The sequence below is a fragment of the Elephas maximus genome, chromosome 1 (assembly GCF_024166365.1).
Source record: "Elephas maximus indicus isolate mEleMax1 chromosome 1, mEleMax1 primary haplotype, whole genome shotgun sequence".
Classification (NCBI taxonomy): Eukaryota; Metazoa; Chordata; class Mammalia; order Proboscidea; family Elephantidae; genus Elephas; species Elephas maximus.
In genome coordinates, this window is record NC_064819.1 from 30,459,877 (window position 1) to 30,486,441 (window position 26,565).

Sequence of the window (26,565 nt, forward strand, 5' to 3'; positions counted from 1 at the left end):
GGATCTGAATTTTCATGTACAGATCACGGAGAGGGATGACAGATCCAACATGTAGTCAAATTACTGGCACTAGCTACCGATTGAGCTAATTTAACAAATGCATTCTCTCTCCAAGCATTAGATGAAACTGTTAGGAAGAAATAAGTAAGACCTAAATGGGCTTTCATAGTGAATAAAACTACCAGGAAATAAGACCACAGGTATACAATAAGGATAGTTATAATCACCACACAAAGTCCATAAAATTCAGTTACATGCATGAGGTCTTGTTCCGTGATCTTGGAATGAACTGTCTACTTCTGCAGTCATCTGCTTCTGGCCACAAGGGCATTTAAATGTGATTATCAAATCTCCAGAGGGCTGACAAGTCCAAAAAGGTGTCTTAACCCTTTTAAGTTGTGACAAATGGATCCAGGGTTTAACTCCTTCCAGCTTTGCTGCACATGCGTTGGTGAGGGGATGTTAAGTAGAGTCCTTTCCAAAGAGGTTCTGATGGGTCTCTTAACTGATGTCTCTTCCAGTAAACAGAAGTATATCTGCTAATCCATCCAGGTGGAAGCTAAAACCAAAGGTTAGAGCTACATAACCAAGATGTGCCATTTGTTCTAGTTAAATAGCAAGAATCAGGAGATGAGAAAACCCGTACCATAGGATATTCTTGTAGCCAGCATAGTGTTTTTAATTACTGAAATAGTCGATGCTTACATTAAAAAGGGAAAGAAAAAGTAAAAATGGTTTCCTGTATCTAGAAAATTGACCATCAGCAATATTCTCATATATGCCTTAGAGTAATTCTTTCTAGTTTACTCAGTCCTATGTAGTTAATTTTGATTCTGTGTAATTCTGAATGTAATTTTGAACAACAGCAGTCTGAAAACCCTGTCAGCTTCTACATAAGAGTTCTAGAAATCTTGGTTTAGTCCAGTAGTATCCATATGCAAAATATTAGACTAATCTTTATAAGTCTCATATAGTTCATTTTTGTTGAAATATTTTGGCCCAACCTTTTCAGTGAATGAAGAAAGTAAAATTTATCTGCAGATGACAACTTAAAAATGCAATGGTTAACTTATGATAATACTAATTCTTAAAAGTGAAAGACTTGATGGGAATTTAACTGTGAAAGTAATGCAAAGCCAAATAAAGTCAATTAAAAAGAAACTTTAGACAAAAATATTGCTAAATGTAATTATTAACCTTATTTTCAAAGAGCTTCAGATATAATACATAATAATCTTGAGACATAATACTAAATAGTCAGAATTTACCAACATATCGTCTCTAAACCTCTGAATAGTAACAAAAACTTCATGGGTGAATTATGGATTGCATTGTGTCCCCCCAAAATGTATATCAACTTGGCTAGGCCATGATTCCCAGTATTGTGTGACTGTCCACCATTTTGTGATCTGATGTGATTATTCTATGTGTTGTAAACCCTAACTTCTATGATGTTAATGAGGCAGGATTAGAGGCAGTTATATTAATGAAGCAGAACTCAATCTACAGGATTAGGTTGTATCTTGAGTCAATCTCTTTTGAGATATAAAAGAGAGAAGCCAGCAGAGAGGAGAGGGACCTCATACTACCAAGAAAGAAGGGCCAGGAGCAGAGCACATCCCTTGGACCCAGGGTCCCTGTGCTGAGAACTCCTAGACCAAGGGAAAATTGATGACAAAGACCTTCCCTCAGAACCGAGAGAGAGAGAAAGCCTTACCCTGAAGGTGGTGCCCTGAATTCAGGCTTCTAGCCTCCTAAACTGTGAGAGAATAAATTTCTCTTTGTTAAAGCCATCTACTTGTGGTATTTTCTGTTACAGCAGCACCGGATAACTAAGACAGTAAGCTATGTGAATTCCCCAGTTAAACTATTGGCTTTAATGATGTTAGATTCTACGGAAAAAAATTTCAACCAAGTTAGCAATTGAAACAATAAAATTATGCCATAATATTTTGTTCTTGTTGTTTAATATCAGGCAAACACAGCTGACACATAAATATTAACTCAAACAAAATTTGGTACTTCTGATTTGACAATATGTTTCATGTAACTCATAACATATTAAATAAACCTTTGTTAGCAACTTTTCTTTATATACAACAGAAACAAATCATTGTGGCTTTCCACGAAGTTGAAGAGTTGCTAGGAGTTTATCATAGGTCACTGAGAAACAATACTTAAGTTATTTAACAAAGATATTAAAAGTAAAAACTTTAGCTTTTTTCAAAATCATGTGGCTTGGTTTTTGACTCAAGAATTCATTTTAATGAGACAACGAACCCTTGCCTTCAAGGCAGATTACATAAAGAATAAATTAACTCTTCAACACAGTATTAAAGAAAATTTTGTTATTTTAACAGCAAGAAACCCAATTCTTTGCTCTGTATGCCATTTGACACTCAGCCTCTTTAAAAGCTCATAAATTAACCCATCAAACTTTAGCTGAAACAGAAAAACTTTGAACATATCAAATAAATTCCCTTTTAATAAACCTTTTAAACATTGTCTTTGTTGCATATTTCTTATAGTAAAATCCTTTAAGTGGCAAAAATGAACACACTCTTTAGCAGATCTATATGTATATATATCCTTTCTCTGTGGCATAAAAAGCAAAAGTACATAAATTTAAATTATAACAAATATCTATTAACTCAATTTAATTTCAGTAAGTTACCGAAAGACCTTGGAAATTATTTTAAGCCTATATACCACAAAACATGATTACTGTTGAAATAAAGTTTGGTTAGTTAGATTGTCTATATTTTTACTCAAATTTTACCATTTCCTATATTTTTTAATCTAATCTTATATTTTATCAACTTTTTTTTTTTTTTTTGGAGTCAAAATGTCTCCATTCCAACCTACCATCTCATTCCAGGTGTGTCTCGTTGTGATTTCTATCTCCTGACTTTTTAGAATTCCTCTACAATAGAGAAAACTTATTTATAGCTCTTTTATGATGAGAACTCACCCAATTTATGACATTTTTCTTATTTTCTTTTGTATTAAAGGACCTTCACCTCATTGGGAGGGGTTCTTCAAAACTTCTCTGGAGCTACATGGCCTCAGAAGCTGAGGGCCAAGGAGGCCTGATCCTGCCCCAGCCTCCCTACCTTTTGGCTCATGGTCAAAGTCAAGAATTGGTCATCCCAATTCATTTACATATGTTTGAATTGGCCTACGTATTTTGAAAGACAAAAGATAACCAAATTATTTCCCATTTGCTGTTCTCTTGGTAAACAGTATTGCCTTCTCTAATCACAGCCTTTTATCTATCCAGTAAATATGAAAACTCTTCAGTAATTTTGTAAATGAATCCCTCAATTCTTGGCTGGCCATTTTTTCCCTTATGTTTATCCTGTTCCTCTCTCTTCTCATTCTGGAACTACTAGTTTTACTTTAAGACAAAATTACCCTTTTCTTAAATAAAAAATATTTCATATAATATCTAGCTTAAGTTCTTAGAAGGATTTGCTTTTAAGATTGACGTACTACAGAACTTAAAAATCTTTGTCAGAATGAATTCACTCATTAATTCCTGGAAATATTCAGACTAATAAACTGCTTAAGCACTTATTTATCGTTAAACCAATCAGAGTAAGTTTTTAGAAGGGATATAAAAATGAATTTAATAATACCATCCAGAGGTAGGAAATTATGATATTTTCATAATCCTCTTCTGCATGGTTTATAGGATCCTTTAAAGAAGAAATTTAGAATTTATCCTTCTTAAAATCTTGTTATACCAATCGAAATAAACAATCCATCTTTTTTCAGTGCACTTTTCAAATAGACCAATTTATATTAATATTTCCAAGAGTGGCTACTAAAAATCCAGACCATAAGCAGTTTTTCTTGGAACAGAAAGGAACTGAAATTTATAACAGCCTCATAAAAAAAATCGGCTGCTAGCAATGGTCTCCAACTTGATATAAGACACTCAGACACAATGCTCTAAACCAGATGCCAGCTCTCAGAACAAAATGAAACAGAAAAACCACATAAACTCACGTGTCTGTGAGGCCAGCTCAAAAACCAGGCTTACACAATACCATACAACACAAACAACTTAGTTTTTTAAAATGTATACAGCAATTCTTTGGTAAGATTGACCCAATTCAACAGAAAAACAGGTTCTAGATAAAACTTATTAACTTGCTAGAGTCTCAGATGAGATATCAGATCCTCTGACAAAACCTGAGCATTAAAATTTCCCCAGAGGAAAGAAAAGACAATGCAAATGGGAACTCATTTTCTAAAAATGAAAGGAAAAAGAGCAGATGGAAAGTCATTTTCCCAAAATGATCACTGAAATTCTAAATTACTTCAAGTATATTCAGGTTATAGTGCTTTTTGAATGTGAACCCTAAACTAGTGTCCTGGTAGAGGGGAAATTCAGGTGCATTGATCACGGATTTTAAGAATTAAATTGAAACTTTGGTTTCCAGGAGTCAAATACAATTCCTAGCAGGGAGTTTGATACAGGGTTTGGTCAGTGTTTTGGTTCACAGAGTGCCTCTGTTGCATGAGAATTGTCACGCAGCTAGCAGGCAGCCTAATGCTCTGGCCCATCTCATGTCCCAGCTTATCCTTTCACAGATGTCTTTCTGTTGGTGGCAAGCACCCTGGAGGCTTTTAAGATGCTTGAACCTATGTCCACATATTTTTGCAGCTTAAAAGACTCTGGGATTCCTTCATAACAACCATACAAAGCCTGGTTTCTTTTTTTTTTAAGCTAATCCATTCTGTCAGCTAGAAACTTAGTCTCCTATTTTAAATCTTAAATATACTAGTTTCTCCAACTGGAAAGTACCCAAAAGTGGCCACTGATTCTCCAAACAGTCCCAAATGAGGTTATGCCAAACAAACAAAGAGTACACATATTAAGGAACTAAAATACTTGTTCATGTAGTGAGCAGGAGTCCCAGAAGGTGGGCATTCCCCATTTTATAATGACAGTTATAGCAAAACAAAATTTTACTTTCAAGAATGAAAACAAATTCTGCAATAAAACTTGAAGAGCTATCAACTCAAGGGGGAGAACTTAGATTTGAGAGGCTTTTTGCCTTAAATTATTCCTGAGAATTTGTGGAGGCAGAGAGCCCAAAGCAACTCAGCAATACTGTGTCTGTGTTCCTGATGCCTCAGGGATTGTGAAAGATAATGCATCTTTGAAATCTCACTTCTGTCACCAGAAATGTCATCAAAGAAATCTAATACTCTGTTAGGAGTGAAAGAAAAGAGTTTTATTGAGGAATAATACAGCTCGAGCTGGGCAGCACAAAGTAAATCTACAAAGTGCTCCAATGTTCACAAAGGAATTCAGGATTCTTATGTAAGAAAGTTAGCATGACTGCAACCACAAACAGACCTTTCTTCATACCAGTTAGTATATTTTCAAACCTATTCTTTCTGAGGGCAAGCATTTTTTCCAAGAACAATCTGCACACACTTCTTAGAATCATAGTCAAGCAAGCATAACCACATTGGTTTGCAAAACAAGAGCTGTTTACCCAAAAGTGGTGCTCATACTTTACAAGCAGCAGCAGGGGGTTAAAACAAAATGGAGTCCAACCCAGAACTATATCAGCCATTTTAATTATACCAAGCACCTCAGTTTTAGAGTGCTCTTTCACATATCTTTTCCCATCTGTGCTTGCTTCTCTGTGCCTAATCTACTCTTTATATATCTCAGAATTGGTTAAGTTTAAGTCTCATTAATGTAACAAAGAAAACCTATTCCCAAATGGGGTTACATCTGCAGGTATAGGGATTCCAACACATATTTTAGGGGGACACAATTCAATCCATAACAAGATGTGGATGTCTGCCTCATTTTTTTTAGACCTCAGAGAAGCATTACTAGCGGGGGCATTCAGAAATCTAGACCTTTCTCTACCAGTGAAAGGTTTTTTTTTCTGATTGTTCACATTTCTGCCACCACTACCGTGGCCAACTGTGAGCAAGCTTCCTTAGGTGCTTGAGAACATTTCTCCAGACTGAGATGCAGACTCGCTCTGGTGAATGGTATGGGCATTTTACATTTGAATAGATACTACCAGATCCCCCTCTAAACATACCACAATTTCCAGTCTTGCTAACAGTGAAGAAATTACTCGCTGTTAAAAAAAAAAGTGAACATGGCCCTGCCAACACCCTGAATTTGGACTTCTAGCCTCCAAAACTATGAGGCAACAATGTTCTGTTTTTATAAGCCACCCAATTTGTGGTGCTTTGTTAAGGCAGTCCTAGGAAACCAATACAATACCTAGCACAGTGATCAATATGTTAGATCTCCACATCTATCACCATGCCAACTCCCACTCTCCACCCCTTGAATTTACCTAATAACTCTAAACAAAACCACTATGTCCTTCTCAGGACTCCTCACTGCCCTGGATGGTAGAATTAAATAAGGATGGTAGATTAAATAAGGCAGAAAGAAGCCTACCTTCCAGGAGCTCACCCTCTGTGTTTACACATTTACTCCTTCCATCAACTCCGAGACAGGAAACAGTATTTCTACCTCCAAGATGATGAAGCCAGGGTTCAGAGAGGCTAAGACTCACCTGAGACCATAGAGCTAGTAAGTGGAGTTGGACTCAGAATCATGCCTGAGACGTAAAAGAAGCCCTAACTTAACCTTTCTTGGGTAAGAACACTTGGTAGTATGAAGATGTCAGTTCTGCCCACTCCCCGCAAAAAGCCAAACCCATTGCCATTGAGCCAATCCTAACTCATGGTGACCCCATGTGTTACAGAGTAAAACTGTTCCATAGGGTTTTTTTTTTTTTTAATTTTACAAATCTAATGGGTAAAAAATGTTTTTTTTTTTTTAATTTTACAAATCTGGTGGGTAAAAAATGTTAACTCAGTGTTGTTTTTACTTGCATTCCTTTGATTACTGGTAAAGGCTTAGCTTATTTTCATACATTTACTGGCCATCTGCACTTCCCCTTAGCTGAATTGTCTGTTCCTAGCTATCACCCACTTTTCTTTCGGGTGGTTCATCTTTTACTTATTATTTGTGAGAGTTGATTATATCTTGTGAATATGAACGCTTTTTTTAGGTATTGTCGTAGTTATCTAGTGCTGCTATAACAGAAGCACCACAAGTGGTTGCCTTTAACAAACAAATTTATTTTCTTACAGTCTAGGAGGCTAGAAGTCCAAATTCAGGGGGCTACAGGGGAAGGCTTTCTCCCTCTATTGGCTCTGGAGGAAGGTCCTTGTCATCAGTCTTCCCCGGTGCAGGGACCCCAGGGCCAAAAGACATGCTATCCTCCTGGCTCTTGTTTTTTGTGAGGTCCCAATGTCTCTCAGAAACCCTGATGGTGTAGTGGTTAAGTGCTACAGCTGGTAACCAAAAAGTCAGCAGTTCAAATCCACCAGGTGCTCCTTGGAAACTCTATGGGGCAGTTCTACTCTGTTCTATAGGGTTGCTATGAGTCGGGATCGACTGGATGGCAACAGGTAATGTCTCTCTGCTCACTTCTTTCTTTTATATCTTAAAAAAGATTGACTTAAAACACAGCCTAATCTTGTAGATTGAGTTCTGCCTCATTGACATCATAGAGGTAGGATTTACAACACATAGGAAAATCACATCAGATGACAAAATGGCGGACAAGCACACAATACTGGGAATCATGGACTGGCCAAATTGACCCACATTTTGGGGGGACACAATTCAATCCATGACAGGTACATACATTGTGGATTTCTTCTTGCAGTGTGTCACTTGTCCTTTAACAATATTTATGGTGTCTTTTGTTAAACAGCAGTTTTAAATTTGGATGTAACCAAATTTAGCGATCTTCCTTTTATGGTTTCTGTGTTTCATGTCTTGCAAAAGAAAGCCTTTCCTACCCCAGGCTTATAAGCAAATTCTCCTGTATTTTCTTTTAACAGTTTTATAGATTTTTTTTTTTTACATTTATCTCTCTAATTCATCTGGAATTTGTTTTAGAGAATGGTGAGAAGCAGGAATCTAACTTTATTTTTTTTCCACCAGGATAGCCAATAGTCCGTACAATATTTATTGAAGAATCTGTCCTTTCCTTACTGATTTTAAATGCTACTTTATACAAGAATGCCTTTTAAACTCTGTTCTGTGACAGTGACTCATTTGTCTATTCCTGTGCCTGCACAAGACCATTTTAATTTATATTACTTGGTAGTGTTTTGATATCTGATATAGGGCAAATTCCCTCTCATTGTACTTCCTTCTCAAATATTCCTTGGCTATTCTGACATAGTTAATCTTCCGGATTAGTTTTAGAATTGGCTTGTTCAATTTTACAAAAAAAAATCATGTTGAAATTTCAGTTGGCCTTATGTTGAATTTATAGATTTCTTTGGGCAGAACTGAAGGTTCCTAAGGTGGCGTGGTTTTCACTCGACTACTAACCTAAAGATTAGCAGTTTGACCCCAGCCAGCTGTACCACAGAAAAAAGTCCTGGTGATCTGCTTCTATTAAGATTAAAGCCAAGAAAACACTATGGAACAGTTTTACTCTGAACACATGGGGTCACCATGAGTCCGAATCGGCTCAGTGGCAATGGGTTTGGCTTTTTTAGGGGGTGGGCAGAACGGACATCTTCACACTACCAAGTGTTCTTAGCCAAGGTTTTTTTTTTTTAAGAAAGGTTGTGTCGCAGGTATGATTCTGAGTCCAACTCCACTTACTAGCTCTGTGGTCTCAGGTGAGTGTTAGCCTCTCTGAACCCTGGCTTCTTCATCTTTGAGGTAGAAATACTGTTTCTTGCCTCAGAATTGATGGGAGGAGTAAATGTGTAAGCACTAGAGGATTAGCTCTTGGAAGGCAGGCTTCTTTCTGCCTTATTTAATTCTACCATCTAGGATAGCGAGCAGTCCTGAAGGGAACATGGTGGTTTTGTTTAGAGTTATTAGACAGATTCAGGGGGTGGAGAGAGGGAGCTGTCGTGGCAAAAGAGGCAGAGATCTAACATATTGATCACTGTGCTAGTTATTGTATTGGTTTCCTAGGACACCACAAATTGGGTGGCTTACAAAAACAGAAGGTTGTTACCTCACAGTTCTGGAGTCTAGAAGTCCAAATTCAGGGCATTGGCAGGCCATGCTCTGTCTGCTGTAGGGGAAGATCCTTCCTTGTCTCTTCCAGCTTCTGGTTGTTGTTGTTAGGTGCCACTGAGTCTGCTCTGACTCATAGCAACCCCAAGTACAACAGAACAAGACACAGCCTGGTCCCCTGCCATCCTCACAATCATTGTTATGCTTGAGCCCATTGTTGCCACCAATGTGTCAGTCCACCTTGTCGAGGGTCTTCCTCTTTTTCACTGACCCTCTACTTTACCAAGCGTGATATCCTTCTCCAGTGACTGATCCCTCCTGATAACATGTCCAAAGTATATGAGATGTAGTCTTGCCATCCTTGCTTCTAAGGAGCATTCTGGTTGTGCTTCTTCCAAGACAGATTTGTTCATCCTTTTGGCAGTCCACGGTATATTCAATATTCTTCTCCAACACCACAATCTTATTCATTGTCCAGCTGTCACATGCATATGAGACTTCTAGTAGCCCCAAGGATTTCTTTGGCTTATAAATGCATCTCCCTGTGGTCTCCTTCCTCTATGTCTCTTTTCCTCTTTTATAAGAACAGCAATCAAGATGGGATTAGAACTCACCCTATTCTGGTATGACCTCATGTTATCTTAATTGATAACATCATCAAAGACCTTATTTCCAAGCAAGATCACTTTCACAGGTACCAGAGGTTAGGACTTCAGCTTACATTTTGGGGGAAAAACAATTCAACCTATAACAGGTACTTTATATGTATTATCTCATTATCTCATTGGTCCTCAAAACAACCCTGTGAGGTAGGTACTGTAATCCTCATTTTACAGGTGAGAAAGATGAGAGTCAGATAGTGACCCATCCAAGGCTCTGCACCCCACACCCTCAGGCCTGCCTGCTTTGGGAGCCAATGGGAACTTCTCCTGGTCATGAAGCTGCAGCTGCTAAACGGTTCCTGGACCCCATCCAAAATCTAATGAGGCTGGGGTACTTTTAGCCCCAAGATACCCACATAAGCATTTGGCACTCAGCATGGTGTCGGGCACATATTAGGAGCTTGTTGAAAGTCCCAGTGCCATAACATGAATGCCACAGGCAGTATAGTAACTACAAGACAGTTTCAGCAGAAAAGAGCTCAGTGGACTGGGGAAATCAGGGAAGGCTTCCAGGAGGAGGTGGGACTGGAACTCACCCTCAGTATTGATTTAGGAAATAGTACTGGAGTCATTATTCGCTGTCCTTGAGCGTAGAGAATGTGACCCAGCTGGAGCTGGGCTAGGACACATCAACTGGGCCCTGAGGTATAAAGACAATAGATAGAATAATCTTGGAAAATGTCTTTTAGGGGACCTTTCACGTAAGCCAGAACACAAAAGACTTTCCACTCTTATTTGTTGGACCAATGAAAACCCTCCTTACTGAAACCTGTACCAATGATTGTTGAGAGGGGCAATTCAAAATGTAGGATGACTGTTTCTAGCCATTCTGTGAAAAGGTAAAGTTTTCAGTGCTTTTGCCCATTTGTAATGTTAATATATACTGATGACTGTAACCTTCCTTGGACTCAGCAAGGAAGCATCTCCTCGGCTGTGGCAGCATCTTGTCCATTTTCCCATTCTTGTTGATGCTGTCATGTTCCTTGGACTCGGGCAGACATGGCTATGAAACTCACTTGTCCGTTTTCCCATTCTTGCTTACTCTGTAATATTTCCTTAGACTCGGGCAAGACATTAACATTGGCAACATGCTTGTCCGCTTTTCAACTTTTGTCTTTTTGAATATATGCTTTCTTTTTGCTTTACTAAACTTTGTGATTTTTTTCCCTACAACAGTGGACAGACAAAGATTGTTGCTGTTTGCAGTCGAGTCGATTTCGACTCATAGCAACTCTATAAGACAGAGTAGAACTGCCCCATAGGGTTTCCTAGGTTGTAATCTTTATGGGAGCAGATGGCCAGGTCTTTCCTCCTGTGGAGCCACTGGTGGGTTCAAACCACCATCCTCTCGGTTAACAGCCGAGCGCCTAACCATTGCACCACCAGGGCTCAGGCAAAGGTAGAGAACAGATCGTTCCAGGGTCAGAGCTGGTATGACCAAGCAGGGGGGCTAGTTAGTCGGTGAGAGTGAGCAGAGAATGCCATTTCCTGATGACCGCGGCCTTGGCTGGGCTGGCAGCATCTGCAGGTCTGAGCAGAGGCTGGGAGGACAGAAGGTCATAGACCCAATATCTTCAGGCCCATCTACCTCCCCACAGTGCCCTAAGGTTAAGCTTCACTTTCTGCATGCTGCCCTCAGAGCCGGTTGCCATGGAGCCAAAACACACTGACCAGCCGTGGGAAGTCAGCTGGGCGGGACAGGAAGGGGTTGCTTTCCTCATGCCCTCAGCCTGCCCCACGCTGCATCCTGACCCTGTGTCCCTCCAACCTACCTTTGTCCCCCCCGTCCCCAGTCCACGTACCAGTGGTGTGTGTATGTGTGTGGGCACCTGGCCATGTGCTGCATGCCCTCAGGTGAGCCCCTCAGTCTCTCTGAACCTCAAGACGTGTGGGTGTCCAGGTGTGTGCATATTGTTCTGGTCACTGTGATGATCTGCCTTGCTGCTGTCACAAGCAGGAAGAGCCTCTTGGCATGGCCACTTTAACACCCTCATACCCGAGAAGAAATGAGGATGGGAATCCACAATACGCTAGGTGCTCAGGTTGCCAGGTTGTTTGGGGAGAGTTTAAAAACCAAAGCACAGATCCAGCAATCACACTCCAAGGTATTTATCCAAATGTGTTGAAGACCTATATCCACACAAAAGCCTACAACAATGTTTATAGCAACTTTATTCATAATTGCTAAAAATTGCAAGCAACCAAGCTGTCCTTCAATAGGGGAAGGAATAAACAAGCTGTGGTCCAGCCATACAATGGAGTACTATTCAGTGATAGAAATGAGCTACTGAGTTGTGAAAAGACATGGAGGAACCTTAAGTGCATGTTGATAAATGAAAGAAGCCAGTCTGAAAAGGCTACATACTGTGCGATTCCACCCGTATACCATTTAGGACATGGCAAAACTATAGAGACAGTAAAAAAAATCAGTGGCTGGGAGGGAGCTGGCAGGGATGGGTGAACAAGTGGAGCACAGGGCATTTTTAGGGCAGTTAGAGTATTCTGTAAGATACTGTGACGGTGGATACATGATATTACACATTTTTAAAACCCACAGGACTGTACAACACAAAGAGGAAATTCTCATGTAAGCTATGGACTTTAGTTAATAATAATGTATCAGTATTTGCTCATCAATTGTCACATAGGTACCACACTGAATGCAAGATATTAATAAAAGGAGAAACCGTGATGGAGGAGTGTATATGAAAACTCTCTGTATTTTCTGTACAATTTTTCTGTAAACGTAAGACTGCTCTAAAAAAAACAAACTATTCAAGCAAACAAACAAATCAGTTCCTCTAAGAAGCCACTCACTGAACTCAGGGTTTATTTAGTTTCTCAGTAATGCCAGGGTGCTGGATCAGTGTCTGTGCTTCTCTTGGCCTATGCCTCATGATCACAAGATGATTGCCACAGCTCCAGACATCAAACCCTCACACAATACTGTTGCAAACAAGAGGAAAGGGAAAAGCATAAAAGGGGGCATTACCGCTCACGTTTTCTTATCAGGGACAAAAGGCTTTCCTAGAAGCCTCTTGCAGATGTCCCCCTTATGACTCATTGGCCAGAACTAGACCACCCCTCTGGACACAAGGCTACTTATACAAGATCAACATCTGTTCCCAAAGAAGATTTGCAGAGAATGGCAATTGGGTAGGCAACAAGAGTGCCCCCACAAGGAAGAGTTTCTGGAAACAGACCGCATCTTCTTGTCTTTCTAAGCATAGCTGAGGGGTTGCACAAATACATAGAGACAGCAGTGCAATCTGCATGTTAATTAATAATGTACAAGGTACAGGCATCATGCTGAGGGAGGAATCCATGAATCCACTCATTCAATCGGTGAAGGGCAGGGGCTCCGGGGTGACTAGCGTGATAGACACATCTCATTGTAGTGAAGCTGACAGGCTCTTTGTCTTAGGAGTGGGAACAGATCAGGGAAAGGCTCACAGAATCTGTCTGAGCAGCGTGCTGCCAGTTGAGTAGGAGTCCACCAGGGGACGGAGGAATTCCAGCCTCAGGACTCAGCACATGCAAGGCTGTGTTTGTGCAGGTGAATAAATGGTTCACTATTTCCAAAGGACACAGTGAACGGGTGGGCACTGTGGGAGATGAGGCCAGATCCCACAGAAGCCTGGACTTTGGATAATGGGCCACTGAAAAGCTTTAGGCAAGAGATTGATGTCAGTAAATACTTCTAAATGATTCCAGTGACAACATGAAGGAATCTCAGAAACATTGTGCTAAGCTAAAGAATACAACTTACATGATTCCATTTATGTGAAGTTCTATACCAAATAAAAGAACCAAATCCATTGCCATCGAGTCAATTCCAACTCATAGTGACCCTATAGGACAGAGCAGAACTGCCCCATAGGGTTTCCAAGGAGCACCTGGTGGATTTGAACTGCCCACCTTTTGGTTAGCAGCCATAGCTCTTAACCACTAGGCCACCAGGGTTATCACGGAGTAGGAAAAATTAACCTATGGTACAAGAAATCAGAGGAGCGATTGCCTCTGGAAAGGGGGAGTGACTGAAAAGGGTCATGAGGAACTTGAAGGGGTGGCGGATATTTTCTCTATCTTCATTAGAGTGACGATTCAACTGACGTAATGTATTTGTTAAAATTCATCTAATCGTGCACTTGAAATGCATGCATTTCACTGTATGTAAATTACACCTCGATTTTAAAAAATATTGGGAAAAGTATCCTGGGATGGATTGGAGGAGAATCTGGAGGTAGGAAGCCCGGCAGAAGGCTGCCGGCATAGCCCAGGAGGAGGGTCATATGGTGTCTTGGTTAGCTAGTGCTGCTGTAATAGAAATACCACAATGGGCGGTTTTAAAGAACAGAAGCTTATTTCTCACAATTCAGGAAGTCAGGGAACTGGCTCTAGGGGAAGGCTCTCTCTGTGGCTCTTGGGAAAAATCCTTGTCTCAGCTTCTGTGACCCCAGTGTTCCTGGTTCCTTGGCAATCTCCACGTGGCATCTATCTTCCCTCATTTCTGCTTGTTTGTGCCTAATATCATGAGCTCAGCTGCTAACCAAAAGGTCGGCAGTTTGAAACCCTATGGGGCAGTTCTACTTTGTCCTATAGGGTCACTATGACTCAGAATTGACTAGACGGCCATGGGTCAATGGGTCGGGTGCCTGATCTCCTCTTTTTATACCTCAAGAATGAGTAGGTGTAAGACGCAGCCTACTCCAATAACACCTCATTAACACAACGAAGAAAAAACCCCATTTCCAAATGGGATCACATCCAGTGGAATAGGGGTTAGGATTCCAAAACATATTTGGGGGGACACAATTCAGCCCACAACACCTGGCCTGAACTGAAGCAGCGTGTGGGAGCAGAGGAGGGAGGGGCTGAGGGGAATTACTGGTACAATCAGGAACGAGGCTGTCTTGTTGAGGAGAGGAAGTACACAGTATGGGAGGCAGGAAAAATGAGCTCAGATGCGGGCACACTGAGCCTGTGATGGAGATGCTCTTTGAGCAGTTGGATATGTGGAGCTAGGCATCAGGAAAGAGAGATGGGCTAGCTAGAGTTTGGTCCTCAAATGTATGGAATTGGATGAGTTGTCCAAAGGGAACAAGCTGAGTGTGAAGAAGTAGGAAAAAGCAGAAGGTAAGAAGTCGAGGACAGAGCCCTGGGGTGTAGCAACATCTAAGTGCTGGTCAGAAGACAAATCTCCAGTTCAGGAAGCTGGCCAGGAAAGGTAAAATATAGGAGCACTGGGGTGGATCCTAGGAAACCGTATGTGGCAGTTCTACTCTGCCCTGTAAGGTCGCTATGAGTTAGAATCAACTCGAAGGCAACAGGCTTGGGCTTTGGGGTTAAGGTTGTCATCACAGGGACTGGAGGAAGGAAGGAGGTCAAGAAGGAGACAGTGGCCAGTTGTGTTAGAGTGTTTCAAAATGTCCAATAGAATGAGGCTCAGAAAGATGCGTAGACAGAACCACACAGGTGGGTAAACAGGCTGCATTCAAACCACGGGTCCTCTCTCTAGACTAGTGCACTTTCTACAACCTTCAAAACGCTGGACCCCAAAGGAACAGGGAAAACGCAGAAAGGGAATCTATAACGGCCTGTCCTCATTTTTTCTTTTTTTTTCAGTCAGTCGGCATCATTCACCAAGCTTCCAAGTTTGAGTAAAGTACATTCCACTGAGCAGCTGCGTGCCATGCAGCGGCGTAAGATAATGGGGTAGACCTGTTGTGCTCTCAAAGAAGCCCACGCTGCCAACCACCTTTCATTCAGCTATGTGTCCTGAAGGATATACTTCAAATCGTCAACCAGGTTAACTCTGAATTGTGGGATTATGCATGGTGTTTTTAAATGATTTTTAAATTCTTGCTAATCTGTACTTCCTAGTTTTTCTACACATAAAAAAAAAAATTTAATCTAGATTGTAGAGGAGGTTTAGCTTATGCTGGATCGTGGGGGAGAAAGGAACTGCCCCACAGTTATGGATTGAATCGTGTCCCCAGAAATACGTGTTGTAAATCCTAACCCCTGTTTCTGTGGTTATAAACCCATCTGGGAATAGGGTTCTTTGTTATGTTAATGAGACAGTATTAGTGTAGGGTGTCTCTTAAATCAACTTCTTTTGAGAAATAAAAGAGATTAAACAAGCAAGTGAGTGAACAGAGATGGGAAAGTAGATGCTATGGTACAAGGTACAGAAGCTGAAGAGACAGGACCTTTGCAAACAGAGAGAAAGTCTTGCCCTAGAACTAGCACCCTGAATTTGGACTTCTGGCCTCCTAAACTTTGAGAGAAGAAATTTCTGTTTGTTAAAGCCATCTACTTGTGGTATTTCTGTTATGGCAGCACTAGATGACTAAGACACCCACCTTGGGGATCTCAATAGGGGTTCATGGGGTATTTTCTATTGTCATAGTCACTGGGAGAGGGAGGGAGTCCCAAGCCTCCCCTCAGGCATGTGGGGACACTGACCGGGTTAGAATGGAAAAAGCCTTCAGTATAAAGAGGCAAGTTTGGAGATGACAGTAAAATGAGGCTGGGCACGTTGGGGTCCCCTGGGGGAAGCACTGACAGGGCCTCGGCAAGGCCATCTTGACATGTCTGTCCAGACCAGTGGAGAAGCCAAAAGACCAAGGGTCTTCATGGAGTACAGAGGTCAGCTTGCCCCAGGCGGCCAGTCCCAGACATCCCTCTCTGCCTTTGCACATCCTGTTTCCTCTGCCTGGAACCCTCTTCTAAACCGAAAAACCAAACCCATTGCCATTGAGTCGATTCCAACTCATAGTGACCCTATCTACAGCTCCTTTTTGGCAAACACCTTCCTAACTTTAAAGTCAGGACACCAGCTCTAAGGGAAGGCTCTCTTTCTGTGGCTCTGGGGGAATATCCTTGTCTCAGCTTCTGTAACCCCAGCGTTCCCAGGTTCATTGGGGATCTCCATATGGCATCTATATTCCCCCCATTTGTGTTTACTTGGGCCTAATCTTTTTTATATCTCAAAAGCGACTGGGCTTAAGACACAGCCTATGCCAGTATGGCCTCATTAACACAACAAAAAAAAACCCTATTTCCAAATGGGATCACATCCACAGGAATAGGGGTTAGGATATGGCTTTCTCAGAGAAGCCACCCCCAGTAAAGAGGCAGAACATATCATTCACACACTACTGTCTTGAACTGGTCACCTTCTCTGGAATGAACCTAATTTCAGGGCTGTGTACCTTACTGGCCTCCTGGCAATGATCGACCTTTACCATTAGGAAGGCTCATCTGCCCTGCGAACCGGCAGCTGGCAGGGCCCCAGATAAAAAGAGTTTCTGGAGGGAATGAGAGAATGAACAAATGGAGCAGTGGATAGAGAGGGCCCCCACGATAACCACTCACATCTGTACGATGGGCACCAGGAACCAGATCCAGATGCTGGACCCTTCCTGGGTGCCGTTAGCCCAAGCACAGGACAGGGGAGCAGTGCTGACTAGGGTTGGCACGCACGTGCTGAAGGCACTGGAGGGGGAAAGGGAGTACTAAGAAAAGTGACTATCACCTGACACAGCCAGTTACTGTTAAGTGCTGCCGATAAGTTGTACACCTGTAAAAAGCTCAGCTGACGAAAGTTGTGTGATAGATATATTTACAACAATGACCAAAAAAGAAAAAAGAGTAGCAGCTAAAGCTACTCATGTACAACCAAACACCTCATGGGATTTTATTCTTTGGTTTGGAGGTTTATGGTCATGGTTTCACGGGACATCCCAGTTAATTGGCCTAATAACATGCTTAGCACTTCTGTTCTACCTCCTATTTCGTTGGGTAGAGCCAGGGTCTTAAAAGCTTGCAAGGGGCCATCCAAGGCAGGACAATTGGTCTTTATTTGCCTGGAGTAACAGAGCAAGGGGAGTCAGGAATAGCAGGAGGAGATGGAATGTGTGGCTAATTACCTCCGTGAACAACTACCTCCTTTTCCATGAGACCAGAAGAACTGGACAGTGCCCAGCTACCATTACCGAACATTTTGATCAAAGATTCTACAGAAGAATCCTTATCAAAAGGGGGAAATGCAGAACAGAATTTCAAATTCTCATGGACTCCAGACTTCCTGGAGCCATGAAGTTTAGATAAATCCCTGAAACTACTTGTCCTGAGATCATCTTTAAACCTTACACCAAAAATATCCCTGAAATCATCTTAAAACCAAACAATAGTTTAGCTTAACTAGTAAAGAATGTCTGCCTTGAGCATTATGCTCTTTTAAAATCTATCAACATGGGATCAAATTGGCAACTCAAAAGATTAGATAGGAGCCTTAGGGGACAGTGAGTTTTGTTCATGGGGGAGCAACAATTCAGAAAAGGAGGGTGAGAATGGTTGTACAACTCAAAGAATGTAATCAGTGTCACTGAATTGTACATAAAGAAACTGTTGAATTGGTGTAGTTTTTGTTGTGTATATTCTCAACCACAACAACAGAATAAATAAAATTAAAAAAGTAAAGTGACCGTCACCCGAGAGAAAGGAAGAAAAGCAGGAACCCAAACAAGAGTCAGAATTGGCACTTTCTAAAAGCTTTCTGGACTGGGCTTTGGAAACCAAGATGAAAAGCACAAATACTGAGGTTAAGAACCCAAGGAATTCTCTAAAGAGAATTGGCTGTTTCCACGTCAGGCAACAAAACAAGGAGCAAGAGAATGAAAAGACCCTGATGTGCAATGCAGCTAAGAGGGTCCAGGAGATTACTTGTTAGTTATGCAGAAAGCTTCCTGGAGAACTAAAATGATAATGGACATGGCAAAGAAAGGGGGAAATCAGGCCAGGTTGCGAAGGAGGAGTCCATACAAAGAAACAACAAAAGACTGCAGAGATAAAATCAGAAAAGTCCTTCCGAAAAAGGAATGAGATATAACTTGCACAAGGAGGTGAAAGAATGAGAAAAACATTTTCTAACTGTAGCAGGCCAAGGAAAAGGGATAACGAGGTTGTTGGCTCATATTTTGGGTTGGGAGAAGAAAGCCTATAAGCGGTGACATTAAAAAAGCAGAGGCTTTTAATTTTGTCTTAGCCTAAAAAGGTCAGCTGTGATCTGAAAACCGAAAGAGGCACCTCATGGAATCATGAGAGGGCAGGACGCCAAGGGAGAATAAGGAAAGAACTTGTATATTCACATCCACAGGGCCTGATGACTTACATGCTTAGGTACTTAAGAAATTGGCCCAAGTTGGAGGCAAATCACTAGCTCTCACTCTGCGAGGATTTATGGAGAACTGGAGAGGGGCCTGGAGACGAGAGCAAGACCCAGGCAGCGTGTTCCTGCCTTTCTTTAAACCTGGGGGAAAGCAGATGCTGCTGGAAGTGCGGGGCCCATCAGCTGAGCTGCTATAATACAAAACTACTGGGACACGTCGTCAAAAAATCAATCTGCAAACACTAGGTCATGAGGAATTAGGTAATAGCCAGCACTGCTTTCCAAAGAATGCATTCTGTCACAGTAATCCAATTTCCTTCTAGGACAGAATGATGGGCCTGGTAAGTCAGGAATGGCAAGAGACACATCATCTCCCTTAACTTAAAAAGCAAGACATTTAATTTCATCTTCCATGAGAAGTCTGGAAAAACTGGGGAAATGGTGTCTATAGTTGGCCTTTCGGGCATTGGGCAAATGAAGAGGTTGAAGAACAAACTCAAATAGCAGTTCTTTATGTTCTATGTAACACGGATAGATTAAAATGAGCAGAGGTAGGGGTGCACGGGGTAACTGTGCTGGTAGTGGCAATAGAAGTGTTAGGGGAGGTAAGAGGGATAGTGGTGGTGGGGATGGAGATGGTGATAGCGGTGGAGATGAGGTGGTTATAGTGGAGATGGTGGTGATGCCAGTGAAGAGGGTGATAGTGGGGAAGATGGCAGTGCTTGCAGTGGAGATGGATACGGCGATGGTGGTGGACTTGGAGGTCATGATTGAGGTGGATATGGAGGAGGTGGTTACAGTGGAGATGGTGGTGATGACAGTGATGAAGATGGTGATAGTGGTGAAGATGGCAGTGGTGGAAATGGTGGTGATAGTGGTAGAGATGGATGCAGTGATGCTGGTGGAATTGGAGGTCATGACTGAGGTAGCCATGGAGGTGGCAGTTATAATGGAGATGATGGTGACAACAGTGACGAAGATGGTGATAGTGGTAGGGATGGTAGTTGTGATAGTGGTCGAGGTTATGCTTATGTTAGAGTTGGAGATCCTGATAGTGGTGGAGATGGAAGCAGAGATGGCAGCGAACATGCAGGTCTTGTATGTGGTAGAGCTGGAGATGGTGAGAGTGGTAGAGAGGGGGGTGGGGTGGTGACTGTGGTGGCTATGGTGGTCATGGGAGCAAAAAACAAACCTAGATGAGAGATGATAAATCTGGCTTTCACAGCCACGCTTTTGAGCATCTATGACAGATGCCCACACTAGCCTGTTCTTTCCACATCTTTGCTGAGAGAAGTAGGCACAGACTCCATGGCATTTTTCACCCAGCTGATGGCCTTGCTACTATCCTGTCAGTCCTGGGGGAATGAGCCCCCTCTCTGCCCAGATAGGATAGGTGACTGTGAACCCCAAGAGGCCTGTGTGAGAGGAGAATTTCCTCCAGGCCCAGAGGTGGACAAGCTTGAAAGTCCCCCAAAGCCAAGAGAAGAAAGAGGCTCCTGGGGCTGAGTAGAGGCAAGGTTGTCCATAATCTACAGCCCTGTTAGCAGGAGGCTTTTGGTGTCCCCTCCCCCATTCTAGGAAGGAGTGCAAGTTGGGTTTCAGGGGTGCCTTTTGCAGGCTCTGGCTTTCACCCCTCTTTTCAGCCTGAGTTCTATTGCTGCAGTCCAAGGATTAGGGGCCCAGAAAGGTGGGCTAAAGACCTTCCTCCACCCTGGGTGTTTTTTTTTCCCCCTCTCCCCAGAAACAGGATGTGGCTGTTTTGTTAAATGGAAATAAAATTCAAACACCCCCTAGACTCTAGGCCTGTGTGCCTCAAGAGCCCTGAGGGCTAGAGAGGTGGGTTGCTAGAGTCTGTGGTCAGCTTCCTGGAGTGTGTGGTGAAGGAGAGGGCTGCCAGCTTGGACTGGACCCTGTGAAAACATTCCTGAGGTTAGGAACTCAGTTCTGGACTGGAAACATTCTAGCTCACCTCAATAGCTCATCAAGACCTAGCAACACAGTGAAAGGATTTGTCAGTCATTCATACCATCCTGTGAATTAGTTTGTCAACTATCAGTTGCTAATTTTTAACTGGGTAATCTGAATGGCCCCAACTGGCTATATGACCTTGGGGAGGCCCTTGAGCCAATTTGGGCTTTATGATGTTCCACTGTATCCAACAGAGTTAGATAAGATATTTACCCTTCAGCTATAAGTCCAGTCCCTCTGGTTCTCTCCTCAAGCCCAAGCCTCCAAACCTGTTTCACTCCTTTTCTTTGCCTGTAGTGCCAGACCCTCACCTTCTGTGACCCTGGCTTAAGGCCCAGCTCAAAGTCAATCCTGCCACAAAGCCCACCTGAGCCTAGCAGGGAGAAGCAGCCTTTTCCTCCTCTAGACCCCAAAGGCCTTTATGGATCTTCTGCCACAGAAGCACTCCTCCTACCTTGAACTATCAGACAGGAGAGTGCAAGGCTCAGCGCCTTCACCAGCTTGTCAAGTCCTCATAGGCTGGACTTGAACTTCGTTCATCTCTTGTGCCTCTTGGCAACCGTTGCAGGCCTGACAGAGAAGATGCTGCAAAAGTGGTAAAGAGTGAGTGGAGGTTATACCTGAAGAAACTGAGACCCAGAGTGGTCAAATGGCCAAGAACAAAGCCCAGTACGCTGGCAACTGTGGCACCATGGCTGGAAAAGCCCGTTGTGACAGAGCTCACACCCATCCTTGCTTAGGATCTCCCAAACTTATGTACAGACCTCTTGAAAGCAAGAGCACCTTCTCACAGATTATGAGTTCCCAGCAGTCCACAGACCCAGATTACAGCAACACAAACTTAAGGGACTAAAGCCTTAGCCTCTGAAAATGTTTAACTGCAAAAGAGTTCTGTCTTCATAGCTGCAAAAATATTTTAATATCATTGAAATATAAATCCAAAGCTTTAAAATATTCAGAGAATTTAGGGACTCTGAGAATAGATACCTGTCTTTGTCATCTAGTGCTGCCATAACAGAAATACCACAAGTGGGTGGCTTTAACAGAAATTCACTCCCTAACAGTCTAGGAGGCACAGTCGAGACGTCCGAATTCAGGGCATCACCTCCAAGGGAAGGCTTTCTTTCTCTGTCATCAATCCTCCCCGGTCTAGGAGCTTCTCAGGGCAGGACCCCAGGTGGGTACTATTCTCCTATCTCTTGTTTCTTGGTGGTATGAGGTTCCTGTGTCTGTCTGCTCTCTTCTCTTTTATATCTCAAAAGAGATTGGCTTAAAACAGAACCTAAGCTTGTAGATCAAATCCACCAGGTGCTCCTTGGAAATCCTATGGGGCAGTTCTACTCTGTCCTATAGGGTCACAATGAGTCAGAATCAACTTCAAAGCAACGGGTTTGGTTTTTTGGTTTAAGCTCATAGATTGAGTTCTGCCTCATTAACATAACTACCTTTAATCCTGCCTCATTAACATCATAGAGGTAGGATTTACAACACATGAGAAAATCACTTCAGATGACAAAATGGTGGACAATCACACAATACTTGGAATCATGGCCTGGCCAAGTTGACACACATTTTTGGGGGACACAATTCAATCCATAACAATACCCTAGCTTGAGAAACACTGTCCTAGCTGGCAAACAGAGCCTCCGGGTGGTGCAAACGGTTAACACGCTCACTCAACTGTTAACAATGACTAAAAGGTTGGAGGTTCGAGTCCACCTGGAGGTGCCTTGGAGGAAGGGCCTGGTGATCTACTTCTGAAAAATCAGCCACTGAAAACTCCATGGAGCACAGTTGTACTCACACACATGGGTCACCTCCAGTCGGAACTGACTTACAGCAACTGATAGCTGTCAAACCATTCACAGGAAGGTGTGAATGACTGACATATCTTTTCACTGGGTTACTAGGCCCCACTGGGTAATTTGCACTGTTATTTGTACCCTCGGAAAGGGCAGTGCTTAACTGGGTGGCCCTATAAAACGCAACGGTAGTCCTTGCATCACCCAGGATGGTGGGAGGTTCCTGGAGCCCTTCAGAATCAGCTCTGTCCAGGATACGCCAACTTGCACTCTACTTAGGCTGGGGTGGATGTGTTTGTAGGGGATTTGAGGGTATGGGAAAGTTCCAAGCTTCAGTTACTGGAAAGGAATGGCTTCCACAGGGGTTCCCTGGAAAATAAACTGCCACTCTGCCTCCAGTCAGCCCTGCTGATGGGTGGGGGGTCTTTCTCCAGCACCACATACTCCCTCAACACACACACATACACACACGCACACATACACATACACACACGGAGATTCTCCCTCAGAAAAGGTTCTCCCAGCACAGCATACTCCCCCTAACACACACACGTACACACACAGATACATACATACATACACAAATACACACACACACACATACACATATGCTCTCCCTCCAGGCTGTTTTCACAGAGATGAGATGAAGCATTTAACCCCACAGAAGGCCTCGTTCTGAAACTTACTGTGGAACTTGGGCAGGTGTCTTCTCTGTACCTCCCTTTCTCCATTCATAAGCAGGGATTCTGATTGGATGGCTTCAGAGGGCCCCTCCAGCGCTGACCATTCTGTGGTTCTGTGATTTCCCCTCCTCCTGTGTTGTCAAGGAGCCCTGCTGGTGCAGTGGTTAAGAGTTCAGTTCAATCCACCAGCTGCTCCTTGGAAACCCTATGGGGCAGTTCTACTCTGTCCTAGTGGGTCGCTATGAGCTGGAATCGACTCGATGGCAGTAGGTTTGGTTTAGTATGTTGTGAAAGACTCTGTAGTGATGTGGAAGGGACAGGAACTTCCAACCGACAGGGATCTGAGCGCAAATTCCAGCTCCACCTCATTTTAGCTGGGCGATCTTAGCCAAGATGGTCAGCCTTTCTGAACCTCACTTTTCTCATCTGTAAATCGAGGGTGACACCTTCTACTTCATAGCCCTGATTTCATAAGCATTAGAGATGAGATACGTAATGTGCTCGGTCTGCACAGGCTCTCAGTTAGTGATAGTTATTGTTATTAAATTGGCTAAGACAGGCCACGAAAAACCATGCAGGTGGTGGTTGGCAGCGTGGACTCTGAAGCCCCATGACCTGAGTGTGAATCCCAGCGTGGTCACTTTCCAGCTGTGTGAGCTCTATGTTCTCATTTATAAAAGGTGGATAATAATTATACCCATCTCACAGAATGGTTCCAAGACCAAAAACCAAACCCACAGCCGTCGAGTCAATTCTGACTCATAGCAACTCTATAGGACAGAGTAGAGCTGCCCGATAGAGTTTCCAAGGAGCGCCTGGTGGATTCGAACTGCTGACCTCTTGGTTAGCAGCCATAGCACTTAACCACTATGCCACCAGGGTTTCCACAGAATGGTTGCTAAAATTACTCAATAAATTGAAACATTTAGAACAATGTCTTATATAGCCAATAGTCAATAAATATCAGCTCTATTATTATTATTGATGGGCTGGGATGGATATGTATGTGTGTCTGTTGGGGGGGGTGCTCTCCCCACCCTCCATCTACCCCCACCTCACCTCTGCTAAGCTAGGCCTGGAGTCCCATTCTCTTCCCTTCATTCACCTCCTTAGCCTAAGAACCTTCCAGGCTTCCTATAACACCCAGGGCAGTCTCACCCCCACCCTGGTGGCCCTCATCTTCCCTGGCTCTCTCAGGAAGCTGAACCCATTCCTGTGCCCTCTCTGACCTCTTCTGTCTCATACAGTCTGTTAGCTTGTCCCTGCAACCTCTGCAGAGCCAGGGTCACCCAGTGGGTACCTGGTGGCTAACTGTGAAGCCCCTAGGTAGCCAATCCTAACTCAGAGCGCCTAGGGCCATCTGATCCACCCGGGAGCATAAGAATGTGCTCAGAGAAAGGAATTCTGCCACCACCCTTACCTGACAGCATTCACTGACGGTGAGTCTTCCTCAGAAAAAGCCGCCCTGAATCTCTGCTACTCAGTCGCTCTGGGGCCCTCCTTCACCTCTTCATAACGCTTTCTTCAGATAGTGGGGCTGTGGCTGAGCTGTGGAGACCAGGGGAAATACATATTAAAACAAAAGTGAAAACCCCTTTTTTTTTTTCGCTTACTAGATTGGCAAACAGATAGTTGCTAGTTGCCATCGAGGCAGCCCCCAACTCCATGGTGACCCCATTGTGATCCATAGGGTTTTCACTGGCTGATTTTTTGGAAGTAGATCACTAGGCCTTTCTTCCTAGTCTGTCTTAGCCTGGAAGCTCCACTGAAATCTGTTCAGCATCATAGCGACACACGCGAGCCTCCAGTGATAGACAAGGGCTAGCTGTGCTTGAGGTGCACTGGCCACTGGGAATCAAACATGGTCTCCCGCGTGGAAGATGAGAATTCTAACACTGAACCACCACTGGCTGTTCTCCCTCTCTCTCTCTATATGTATATATTTTAATATAGTACACAATGGCAAGGGTGTGGAAACCCTAGTGGCATGGTGGTTAAGTGCTATGGCTGCTAACCAAAAGGTCAGCAGTTCGAATCCACCAGGCACTCCTTGGAAACTCTCTGGGGCAGTTCCACTCTGTCCTATAGGATCTCTATGAGTCGGAATCGACTCGGCAGCAACGGGTTAAGAAAGCAAGGGTGTGAGGGAATGGGCATGCTCATATTTTAACAGAGGGAGTGTAAACTGGTATAGCCTCTTCTAGGGAAGTTTAATACTATCCATAAGAATTTAAATCAAGTATAACCTTGACCCACTGATACCACTTCTAAGAACGTATCCTATAGAAATACTTCTGTCTGCACAAAGATAATCTTACGAGGATGCTCACTGAAGCATTGTTTGTGATCGCCAAACTACAAAGAAAAAATTACTCAATAAATCGAAACACTTAGAACATTTAGATTGGAGACCACATAAATGTCCCATGGCAGGGGGACAGACCAATAGTAAATGAATATAAAGGAATACTATGCAACCTTAAAAATTAAATAGACTCGTACATCCCATTACCCTCTGCCATCAAGTCAATTCGCCCCATAGGGTTTCCAAGGAGCACCTGGTAGATTCGATCTGCTGACCTTTTGGTTAGCAGCCATAGCTCTTAACCACTGTGCCACCAGGGTTTTTGGGACCTGTACATACAAGCATGGAGATAGTAAGAGAAAAAGGGCATGCTGCAGAGCAATATATATGGCTTGATTCCATTTGTCCATTTGCGGGGGGAGCTCACCCTTTTCCCTGTCCTCTCAGAGCTGGGTGGAGGCTTCCTACCATGTTCAGGCTGGTTCAGGGCTGGCTGCACTAGGTTAAAAGCCCAGCCCCTTCCTTCCGGCCAAATGGGTCAGTGCTCCAGGATGGCCACACCTGGGGGAGGAAGGATTGCTGCAGCCTCAGGGTCAAGATCTCACCCAGTGCAGCACAGTGGAAGCAGACTCAATTCTGGAGCAGACAGACTTGGGTTCAAATCTTGCCTTCATCTCTGACTAGCTCAGTGGCCTTTAGCAAGGGTTTCCTCCGCTCTGAGACTCAGTTTCCTGTAGAGTGGGAATAATAACACCTACCACACAAAGTGTGGTAAGAATTAAATGAGAATTATGTTGTTGCTTTCGTTGTTAGGTGCCGTTGAGTTGGCTCCAACTCAGCGACCCCACGTACAATAGAACGAAACACTGCCCGGTCCTTTGCCATCCTCACAATCATTCCTATGTTCAAGCCCAT

General features: G+C 43.2%; 1 long non-coding RNA gene across 1 annotated transcript; it reads right to left on the reverse strand.

The window, feature by feature from the left end:
• Nucleotides 1-245: 245 nt before the first annotated feature.
• LOC126073966 (uncharacterized) lies at nt 246-26,565 on the reverse strand. Its single transcript, XR_007516891.1, has 4 exons — nt 26,256-26,565; nt 24,766-24,893; nt 23,349-23,494; nt 246-559 (listed from the first exon to the last, which is right to left on the reverse strand). It is a non-coding gene; the product is annotated as an uncharacterized LOC126073966 (long non-coding RNA).